We start from the raw sequence: 10934 nt of genomic DNA on the forward strand, positions 1-10934 counted from the left end.
GTGATGATCAATGGCAATAATACCATGGTGATCAGTTGTGGTGATCAACAGATATGAAGGAATACACTTTATGCATGAACCCGGAACAGTATCCCAACGAATGAAAACTGAAGACTTATCAGAGAGATGTGCACCTAATAAGAAACCTTGGAGAAAAAGTTGAACATGTTTCATTACTTGGAAGTGAGGAATCCACCAGAGTGGAAGTTCACTACAAAATTTGCAAGAACCTGATGGCGCACAAAAATACAAACAAAGCTGTACTTGCATTGTAGAATAGGTGGCAGTTCTACAGGCTCAGTATAATCACATAATTGTTACAGTGCAGCAGGAGGCCATTCAGCCCATTGCGTCTGCATCAGTTCTCCAAATTAGAACATAAGAAATAGGAGCAGGAGTAGGCCATCTAGCCCTTCAAGCCTGCCCCGCCATTCAATAAGATCATTGCTGATCTGTTGTGGTTCAGTTCCACATTCCTGCCCTCTCCCCATAACCCTTAATCCCCTCGCTTATCAAAAACCCATCAACCCGCGTCTTAAAAATATTTAGCGAGGCAGCCTCCACCACTTCAATGGGCAGAGAATTCCAGAGATTCACCACCCTTTGAGTGAAGAAGTTCCTCCTCAACTCTGTTCTAAACCTCCCCCCCTTTATCTTGAGGCTGTGCCCCCTAGTCCTACTGTCTTTTCTGAGCGGGAAGACCCTCTCCACCTCTATCCTATCCATCCCATTCATCATCTTATATGTCTCAATGAGATCTCCCCTCATTCTTCTAAACTCTAACGAGTACAAGCCTAGTTTATTCAGCCTCTCCTCATAGCTCAACCCCCTCAACTCCGGCATCAGCCTAGTAAACCTCCTCTGCACTCCCTCCAAGGCCAAAATATCCTTGCGTAAGTGTGGCGACCAAAACTGCACACAGTACTCCAGTTGTGGCCTCACCAATGCCCTATACAGCTGCAGCAAGACCTCCCTACTTTTATATTCAATCCCCCTCACTATGAAGGCCAGCATCCCATTAGCCTTCCTGACCACCTGCTGCACCTGCAGGCTGGGTTTTTGCGACTCATGCACAAGGACCCCGAGGTCCCTCTGCACCGTCGCCTGCTGCAGTTTTTCGCCACATAAGTAATAGTCCTGTCTACCATTATTCCTACCAAAGTGGACCACCTCGCACTTGCCAACATTGAATTCCATTTGCCAGTTCCTGGCCCATTCGCCCAGCCTATCTAGATCCTTCTGCAGACTCTCCACACCCTCCGCGCAATTTGCCGTTCCACCAATCTTGGTGTCATCAGCAAATTTCGACACCATACACTCGGTTCCCTCCTCCAGATCATCTATATAAATGGTAAATAGCTGAGGCCCCAGCACCGACCCCTGGGGCACTCCACTAGTCACCAACCGCCAATCCGAATAGCACCCATTGACCCCCACTCTCTGCCTCCTATTTGACAGCCAATCCTCTATCCACGCTAACACCCTACTCCCAACTCCATGCCCCCTGACCTTCTGTAATAACCTCTTGTGAGGCACCTTGTCAAAAAAACTATTTAAAAAGGCAAATGGAATAGTGGGAAAAATTTGCAGAGTAAAGGAAAAGCTACAGAGAAAAAAGAAGAAAGTTGCCTGAATAAAAAAACAAAGGACAGGCAGCGCAGAGGAGAAAAATGAGGAGAAATGTTTTCTGTCAGAGAGTTGCATGACTTTCGAATTCTCTGTCTTAGAATGTGGTGGAGGTGGGGGGTGATTGAATATTTTTAAAAAGGATTCTTGTTAGGCAAGAAAATCAAAGGTTAGATTTGGCTAGATGGGAATGTAGAACTTGACAGAAACAGATCAGCCAAGATCTTATCGAATGATGGAGCAGGCTTGACGGGCCAAATGGCCTACTTCTGATCCTACATCATATGTTCCTGATTGTTATCCCAACACAAAGTTCCTAGTACTTTTGCTTTAATTGTATTCTCTCTGACCATAAATATTTTAATTGTCTTACAGCCAGTTTCTCCAAGGACTATGTGATCATTTACTAGTGTTTTCTTACACTCCAGGTCATGTTAATCATTACATGTTATGCTGTTTGTCAAGTAGATGGGCCTCACTCCTTATTGAGGTGTCACACTATGCATATTAGTTACTTCACACCTTTCCCTATTGGGTGGTTCCCTGAAGTTTCCGTCACACAGCACGCTTTATGGTAATCTTCTCAAAAGATCAAAGGGTATCTCCGTCTCAGGATCTTTGCTTATCTCCCCCTTTATGATCTCAATTCTCAGGCAGTGGCCAGATTATCAAATTCAGTTCTGTTAAAAAGTTCATAGGAAAAGACACAAATATCTCTGAGAAAGTTATCACTTTATTCTTCATGAGCCCTGGAGAACCTACAGTTCAATAAAATGTTTTCGTAATATCTTCAAAACAGAAATTAAACAATTCCATTTGATTCCAGGCATTAATGGAGTTTACTTACTTGTTCTTTCCCCTTAAAGAACACTTTATATTCTCAACTGTACCTGAGGTTTTCACTTTAACATTATCCCAAATTCAAATAGCAGTGTTGTTGACAGATTTTGTTGCTATTCAGTTACTTTCTTCCAAAACAAACTTATTTTTGAGAAAGACTGCTTTTTCATTAGTTTTTCTTTTGAAAGTTGGAATTTTGTTTATTCCCTTAAATGTCAGGTAAATATTTATTTGAGTACTTGAAATAGCAGCTCTTGTTGAGTCATTTTATCAATTACAATTTCAGAAACAATTAAGGCTTGTTGCCTTTAAATGGTAATTTTGAAGCCTGGTTCTTATTGGTCAGTGCATTTGCACCAGATCTCCAGTTCTCAAGTACTTTGTCTCAAAAGATAAGAAATGGTGAAATCTGTCAAAGTCGCTTTGTGGAACACTTCACTCAGTCCACAAGCATGATCTCAACCTTGCGGTTTCTTGCCATTTTAACTCAGCATCTTGCTCGCATGCCCACATGTCCGTCCTTAGCCCGCTGCAATACTCCCAAAGCATTATAATTAATACCTGGCCTCTCAAAGCAGGACAATTTATACCTGTGCTCCCAGAAAATGATAATTAATACCTGTGCTCCCAGAGAATTATAATTAATACTTGTGCTCTAAGAGTATTAATATTTGAAAGCATAGAAAACATTCTTTCTGGTTGTATCACAACTTAGTCTGTCTCCTGCTCTGCCCAAGGCCACAAAAAAACTACAAAAGGCCCAATCCATCATGCTCCCATCCACTGACTCTGTCTACACTTCCCGCTGCCTCGGCAAAGCAGCCAGCATAATTAAGGACCCCATGCACCCTGGACATTCTCGCTTCCGCTTTCTTCTGTCAGGAAAAAGATACAAAAGATGAGGTCATGTACCAACAGACTCAAAAATAGCTTCTTCCCTGCTGCTGTCAAACTTTTGAATGGACCTACCTTGCGTTAAGTTGTTCTTTCTCTACATCCTAGCTATGACTGTAACACTACATTCTGCACTCTCTCCTTTCCTTCTCTATGAACGGTGTGCCTCGTCTATATAGCGCTCAAGAAACAATACTTTTCATTGTATGTTAATATATGTGACAAGAAACAATACTTTTCATTGTATGTTAATATATGTGACAATAATAAATCAAATCAGAAGAGAATTATAATTTATACCTGTCCTCCTAGAGCACTCTCACCTGTGCTTCCAGAGAATTACTAAAGAGAATTAAAAAGAGTATTAATACTTGTGCTCCCAGAGTATTGATACCTGTGCTCTGATACCTGTGCTCCCAGTGCTCTGATACCTGTGTTCCCAGTGTATTGATACCTGTGCTCTGATACCTGTGTTCCCAGTGTATTGATACCTGTGCTCTGATACCTGTGCTCCCAGTGTATTGATACCTGTGCTCTGATACCTGTGTTCCCAGTGTATTGATACCTGTGCTCCCAGTGTAGTGATACCTGTGCTGTGATACCTGTGCTCCCAGTGTATTGATACCTGTGCTCTGATACCTGTGTTCCCAGTGTATTGATACCTGTGCTCTGATACCTGTGTTCCCAGTGTATTGATACCTGTGCTCCCAGTGTATTGATACCTGTGCTGTGATACCTGTGCTCCCAGTGTATTGATACCTGTGCTCTGATACCTGTGCTTCCAGTGTATTGATACCTGTGCTCCGATACCTGTGCTCCCAGTGTATTGATACCTGTGCTCTGATACCTGTGCTCCCAGTGTATTAATACCTGTGCTCCGATACCTGTGCTCCCAGTGTATTGATACCTGTGCTCTGATACCTGTGTTCCCAGTGTATTGATACCTGTGCTCTGATACCTGTGTTCCCAGTGTATTGATACCTGTGCTCTGATACCTGTGCTCCCACTGTGTTGATACCTGTGCTCTGATACCTGTGCTCCCAGTGTATTGATACCTGTGCTCTGATACCTGTGCTCTGATACCTGTGTTCCCAGTGTATTGATACCTGTGCTCCCAGTGTATTGATACCTGTGCTGTGATACCTGTGCTCCCAGTGTATTGATACCTGTGCTCTGATACCTGTGCTCCCAGTGTATTGATACCTGTGCTCCGATACCTGTGCTCCCAGTGTATTGATACCTGTGCTCCGATACCTGTGCTCCCAGTGTATTGATACCTGTGCTCTGATACCTGTGCTCCCAGTGTATTGATACCTGTGCTCTGATACCTGTGCTCCCAGTGTATTGATACCTGTGCTCTGATACCTGTGTTCCCAGTGTATTGATACCTGTGCTCTGATACCTGTGTTCCCAGTGTATTGATACCTGTGCTCCCAGTGTATTGATACCTGTGCTCTGATACCTGTGCTCCCAGTGTATTGATACCTGTGCTCCGATACCTGTGCTCCCAGTGTATTGATACCTGTGCTCCGATACCTGTGCTCCCAGTGTATTGATACCTGTGCTCTGATACCTGTGCTCCCAGTGTATTGATACCTGTGCTCTGATACCTGTGCTCCCAGTGTATTGATACCTGTGCTCCCAGTGTATTGATACTGTGCTCTGATACCTGTGCTCCCAGTGTATTGATACCTGTGCTCCGATACCTGTGCTCCCAGTGTATTGATACCTGTGCTCTGATACCTGTGCTCCCAGTGTATTGATACCTGTGCTCTGATACCTGTGCTCCCAGTGTATTGATACCTGTGCTCTGATACCTGCGCTCCCAGTGTATTGATACCTGTGCTCCGATACCTGTGCTCCCAGTGTATTGATACCTGTGCTCTGATACCTGTGCTCCCAGTGTATTGATACCTGTGCTCCGATACCTGCGCTCCCAGTGTATTGATACCTGTGCTCCGATACCTGTGCTCCCAGTGTATTGATACCTGTGCTCTGATACCTGTGCTCCCAGTGTATTGATACCTGTGCTCTGATACCTGTGCTCCCAGTGTATTGATACCTGTGCTCTGATACCTGTGCTCCCAGTGTATTGATACCTGTGCTCCCAGTGTATTGATACCTGTGCTCTGATACCTGTGCTCCCAGTGTATTGATACCTGTGCTCCGATACCTGTGCTCCCAGTGTATTGATACCTGTGCTCTGATACCTGTGCTCCCAGTGTATTGATACCTGTGCTCTGATACCTGTGCTCCCAGTGTATTGATACCTGTGCTCTGATACCTGCGCTCCCAGTGTATTGATACCTGTGCTCTGATACCTGTGTTCCCAGTGTATTGATACCTGTGCTCTGATACCTGTGCTCCCAGTGTATTGATACCTGTGCTCTGATACCTGTGTTCCCAGTGTATTGATACCTGTGCTCTGATACCTGTGCTCCCAGTGTATTGATACCTGTGCTCCCAGTGTATTGATACCTGTGCTCTGATACCTGTGTTCCCAGTGTATTGATACCTGTGCTCTGATACCTGTGCTCTCAGTGTATTGATACCTGTGCTCTGATACCTGTGCTCCCAGTGTATTGATACCTGTGCTCCCAGTGTATTGATACCTGTGCTGTGATACCTGTGCTCCCAGTGTATTGATACCTGTGCTGTGATACCTGTGCTCCCAGTGTATTGATACCTGTGCTCCGATACCTGTGCTCCCAGTGTATTGATACCTGTGCTCCCAGTGTATTGATACCTGTGCTCTGATACCTGTGCTCCCAGTGTATTGATACCTGTGCTCTGATACCTGTGTTCCCAGTGTATTGATACTTGTGCTCTGATACCTGTGTTCCCAGTGTATTGATACCTGTGCTCTGATACCTGTGCTCCCAGTGTATTGATACCTGTGCTCTGATACCTGTGTTCCCAGTGTATTGATACCTGTGCTCTGATACCTGTGCTCCCAGTGTATTGATACCTGTGCTCTGATACCTGTGCTCTCAGTGTATTGATACCTGTGCTCTGATACCTGTGCTCCCAGTGTATTGATACCTGTGCTCTGATACCTGTGCTCCCAGTGTATTGATACCTGTGCTCTGATACCTGTGCTCCCAGTGTATTGATACCTGTGCTCTGATACCTGTGCTCCCAGTGTGTTCTCACCTGGGTCACACTGAGCTTCAGTTCCGCTCTCCAGCTGTAGGGGCAGTGTTTCTCCGGGTGCCGGGTGGAGTTGCCGCGGCCTCGGGGAGCTGCGGGCCGCGGGTCCCGGGTCCCGGGGCTGTATTTCGGGGGTCGCTGGGCGGTGGGAGCGGCCCGTGTGCCGCCTGACGCGGTGATTTTGCGGTAGTTTGGTGTTTGAGCGGTGAGGTGTTGCGGATGCGCTGCGGAGCGGCTCCCTGTTAAACGGGAAAGGCGCAGCTCTCCGCACGGTTCCATGGTGTAATGGTTAGCACTCTGGACTCTGAATCCAGCGATCCGAGTTCAAATCTCGGTGGAACCTTCACTTTTTTGGAAATTGTCATCCTCGCCCTGTGGCTGCAATAAACTTTTCAAAGCAAAGTATAAATCACACACTGCAACTTGGCTTCATCTAATTCAGCTCAGCATTAAATATTAGATGTATTGTAAGAGGTTCTTTGTAAGGTTTGCACAGAAAAAGCTGACAATTTGATCCCAGTGCCATAGAACCATAGGAAACTTACTGCACAGGACCATTCGGTCCATCTTGTCCATGCACCCATGTTCCCTTTCTAATCCCACCTTCCTGCACCCAGCCCATAGCCCCTGTAGTTTACAGGTGCCAAAATGGACGATAACCAGAGCACAGGAATTCAAGAAGTCTCACAACGCCAGGTTAAAGTCCCACAGGTTTATTTGGTATCGTGAGCTTTTGGAGCACTGCCCAAAGGACCTCTACTCTTTTACAGCGCTCCAAAAGCTTGTGATACCAAATAAACCTGTTGGACTTTAACCTGGTGTTGTGAGACTTCTTATTGTCCCCACCCCAGTCCAATGCCAGCATCTCCATGTCATGGCATAGAATCATGCAGCGCAGAAGAGGCCCTTTGGCCCATCAAGTCTGAACTGACACCCGAGAAACAGCTGACTCCAAACCTAATCCCAACTGCCAACACTTGGCCCATAGCCCTGAATGCTATGATGTGCCAAGTGCTCATCCAGATACTTTTTAAACAACGTGAGGCATCCGGCTTCTACCACCCTCCCAGGCAGTGCATTCCAGACCGCCACCACCCTCTGGGTAAAAAAGTTTTTCCTCACATTCCTCCTAAATCTCCTGCCCCTCACCTTGGAACCTGTGCCCCTCGTCACTGGCCCTTCAGCTAAAGGGAACATCTCCCCCCTATCCATCTTGTTCATGTCCCTCATAATCTTGTACACCTCGATCAGGTCAATCCCTCAGTCTTCCCTGCTCCAATGAAAACAACCCAAGTCTATCCAACCTTCCTTCTTAACGTAAATGTTCCATCCCAGGCAGCATCCTGGTCAATCCCCTCCGGATTGGTAAAAAATCAAAAGCAACGAGGAGAAACTTTATGACATAGTGAGTGGTTGTGGACTAGAACATACGGCCTGAAAGGGTGGTGAAGGTAGGTTCAAATCGGGGCTTTCAAAGGGAACTGAAATGTAGCAGGAGGAGTAGAATTTGCAGAGTGCTAGGAAAGGGCAGGGGAGTGGGACCGGCTAAATTACTTTTGAAGAGAGCCAGTACAGATATAGCGGGCATACTTGCCTTCATCGATCAGGGCATTAAGTTTAAAAATTGGCAAGTCATGTTGCAGTTTTATAAAACCTTAGTTAGGCCACACTGGGAATATAATGTTCAACTCTGGTCGCCAGACAGATGTGGAGGTTTTGGAGAGGATACAAAAAAGATTTACTAGGATGTTGCCTGGTATGGAGGACATTAGCTATGAGGAGAGGTTGGAGAAACTTGAGTTGTTCTCACTGGGACAACGGAGATTGAGGGGCGACCTGGTAGAAGTCTACAAGATTATGAGAGGCATGGACAGAATGAATACTTAGAAGCTTTTTCCAAAGATGAAAGAGTCAATTACTAGGGGACACAGGTTTAAGGTGTGAGAGGCAAAGTTTAAGGGAGATGTCTGAGGCAAGTTTTTTACACAGAGGGTGGTGGGTGTCTGGAACTCGCTGCTGGGGCAGGTCGTGGAAGCAGATGCGATCGTGACTTTTAAGGGCGTCTTGACAAATACATGATTAGAATCGGAATAGAGGGGTATGGTCACCAGAAGGATAGGGGATTTTAGTTCAGACGGGCAGCATGGTTGGTGCAGGCTTGGAGAGCTGAAGGGCCTGTTCCTGTGCTGTAATTTTCTTTGTTCTTTAGAGTGAGGTGACCAGGACTGTATACAGCATCTGCTGTGGCCTAATCAACACTCTGTACAACTCCAACATTACCTCCTTGCTCTTATTCTCTACCACAACTGATGAAAGCAGGTGTCCCAAATGCCTTCTTAACTATCGTATTCACATGCTGTGCAACTCCAGGGTTCTGTGAATAATTGCCCCAAAATCCATTACTCCTCTGAGCTACTCAGTGTCCTGCCATTCATTAAATACTCCCTCGTCTTGTTTCTTCTAAAGTGTATCACCTCACACGTGTCAGGGCCAAGACTCCTCCCATCTTATTAGTAACTCCTTGGTTTAATGCTTCAGGCCCTTGACAACAACCACCTATTTATGCAGCATCTTCAACCTAATGAAACATTTTGAAATAAAATATAGCACTGTGCCTTGTGGTGATATGAGGGCAGATGGTGAAAAGCTTGGTCAAAGGGGCAGGTTTGATGGAAGCATTTTAAAAGGAGGAAAGAAAGAGCTTGGGGGCTTCAGAAGCTCTGACGGTACAGCCATCAATGTTGCAGCAATTAAAATCATGGCTTCGCAAGAGAATTAGAGGAGTACAGCTATCTCAAGCTGACTGGTACACCAATCCTCTCAGCCTGTTACCTTCGTGCAATTTCTAATTCCATAACCTCACAGTTTGAAAGTCTGTCAAATCTGCACCATATCACTGGGTTGGTTATCCACCCTTTGATCTGGCTTGACCAATTCAATATTCCACACGCTGCATGAAATCTAATTCTTACTCCTATTTCAGGATTATATTCAAAAATAGTTCCAGCTCCTACTCCTCAACAATAAGCCCCCCTCTGTCATAATACCAGGAGGTGGCGATGCCAGCATTGGGTTGGGGTGGGCACAGTGAGAAGTCTCACCACACCCGGTTAAAGTCCAACAGGTTTATTTGGAATCACAAACTTTTGGAGCACTGCTCCTTCATCAGGTGACTCCGAAAGCTCGTGCTATAAAATCAACTTCTTACTATTACTACCAGGAGTTCAAAGTTTTCGTTTCTAAGCATGATATTACCCATTCATCAGTCTCAGCCTTCTCCCTTTCCAATTTTGATTCCATATAACTTCATCCCAACTCTATCCGGCTCCTTCCAGTTTTAAAATTCTTGTTTTAGTATTTAAATCCTGTACTGGCTTGCACCTCACACCTCACAGCCTGCTCAAGCCCTACAAATCTCCAAGAACTCCTCCATCTACTCTGCCTTCCCCATCATGCCTTCGGCCATCTAGGTTCCCAGCCCTGGGAATTCTGATCCCAAACCTCTCCATCTCAAACAGAAAATGCTGGGAAATCTCATCAGGCCTGACAGCATCAGTGGAGAGAGAATAAAGCCAACATTTCAAATCAATCATGACTCAAAACATTGACTCCACAGATACTGTTAGACCTGCTGAAATTTTCCAGCATTTTCTGTTTTTGTTTCAGATTCCAGCATCTGGGCAGCACAGTGGTTAGCACTGCTGCCTCATAGTGCCAGGAACCTGGGTTCAATTCCTGGCTTGGGTCACTGTCTGTGTGGAATTTGCAGCTCTCTCTGTGTCAGTGTGGATTTCTTCTGCGTGCTCTGGTTTCCTTCTACTGTCCAAAGATATGCAGGTTAGGTGAATTGGCCTTACTAAATTGCCTGTTAATGTCCCAAGATGTGTAGGTTAGGGGGATGAGCAGCATAAATATGTGGGGTTATGGGGATGGGGCCTGGCCAATATGCTTTGTCGGAGTCAGTGCAGACTTGATGGGCTGAATGGCCTTGTTCTGCTCTGTAGGGATTCTACGATCCACAGTATTTTGCTTTTAACTCTCCATTTCTATCCCATCCTCTACAATCCCCCTTAAAACTTATGTTTTGACCATATTTTGGGCCATTTACCCTAATATCTTTGACTTGGTGCCAACTTTTATCTCATTATGTTTTTGTGAAACACCTTGGGATATTTTCTTATGTTGAAAACTCCATATAAACTCCAAGTTGTATAGATTCTGATGTGGGCAAAGATTGCAAGCCAGTTTGTAAAAATACAGGTATTATCAATTAAATGTTTCTGCGGTACATTTAACATTTCCCTTAAAAAAAGCCAATAAGATCATAAATGCTGTTGGAACTTCAGTTACTTTGATGGACAGAGAGCTGGGTTTGTTCTTTTTAGAGAAGTGATTTGATAAACATTCAAATGTTCAAAATCAGC

At 45.1% G+C, this 10934-nt stretch overlaps 1 non-coding gene across 1 annotated transcript; it reads left to right on the forward strand.

Moving 5' to 3' along the window:
- The first annotated feature begins 6781 nt into the window (after positions 1–6781).
- Positions 6782–6853, forward strand: trnaq-cug (transfer RNA glutamine (anticodon CUG)). The gene has a single exon. It is a non-coding gene; the product is annotated as a tRNA-Gln (tRNA).
- Positions 6854–10934: the final 4081 nt, after the last annotated feature.

This window comes from Carcharhinus amblyrhynchos, chromosome 24 (genome assembly GCF_965287045.1).
Source record: "Carcharhinus amblyrhynchos chromosome 24, sCarAmb.v2.hapA, whole genome shotgun sequence".
In the NCBI taxonomy this organism is placed as follows: Eukaryota; Metazoa; Chordata; class Chondrichthyes; order Carcharhiniformes; family Carcharhinidae; genus Carcharhinus; species Carcharhinus amblyrhynchos.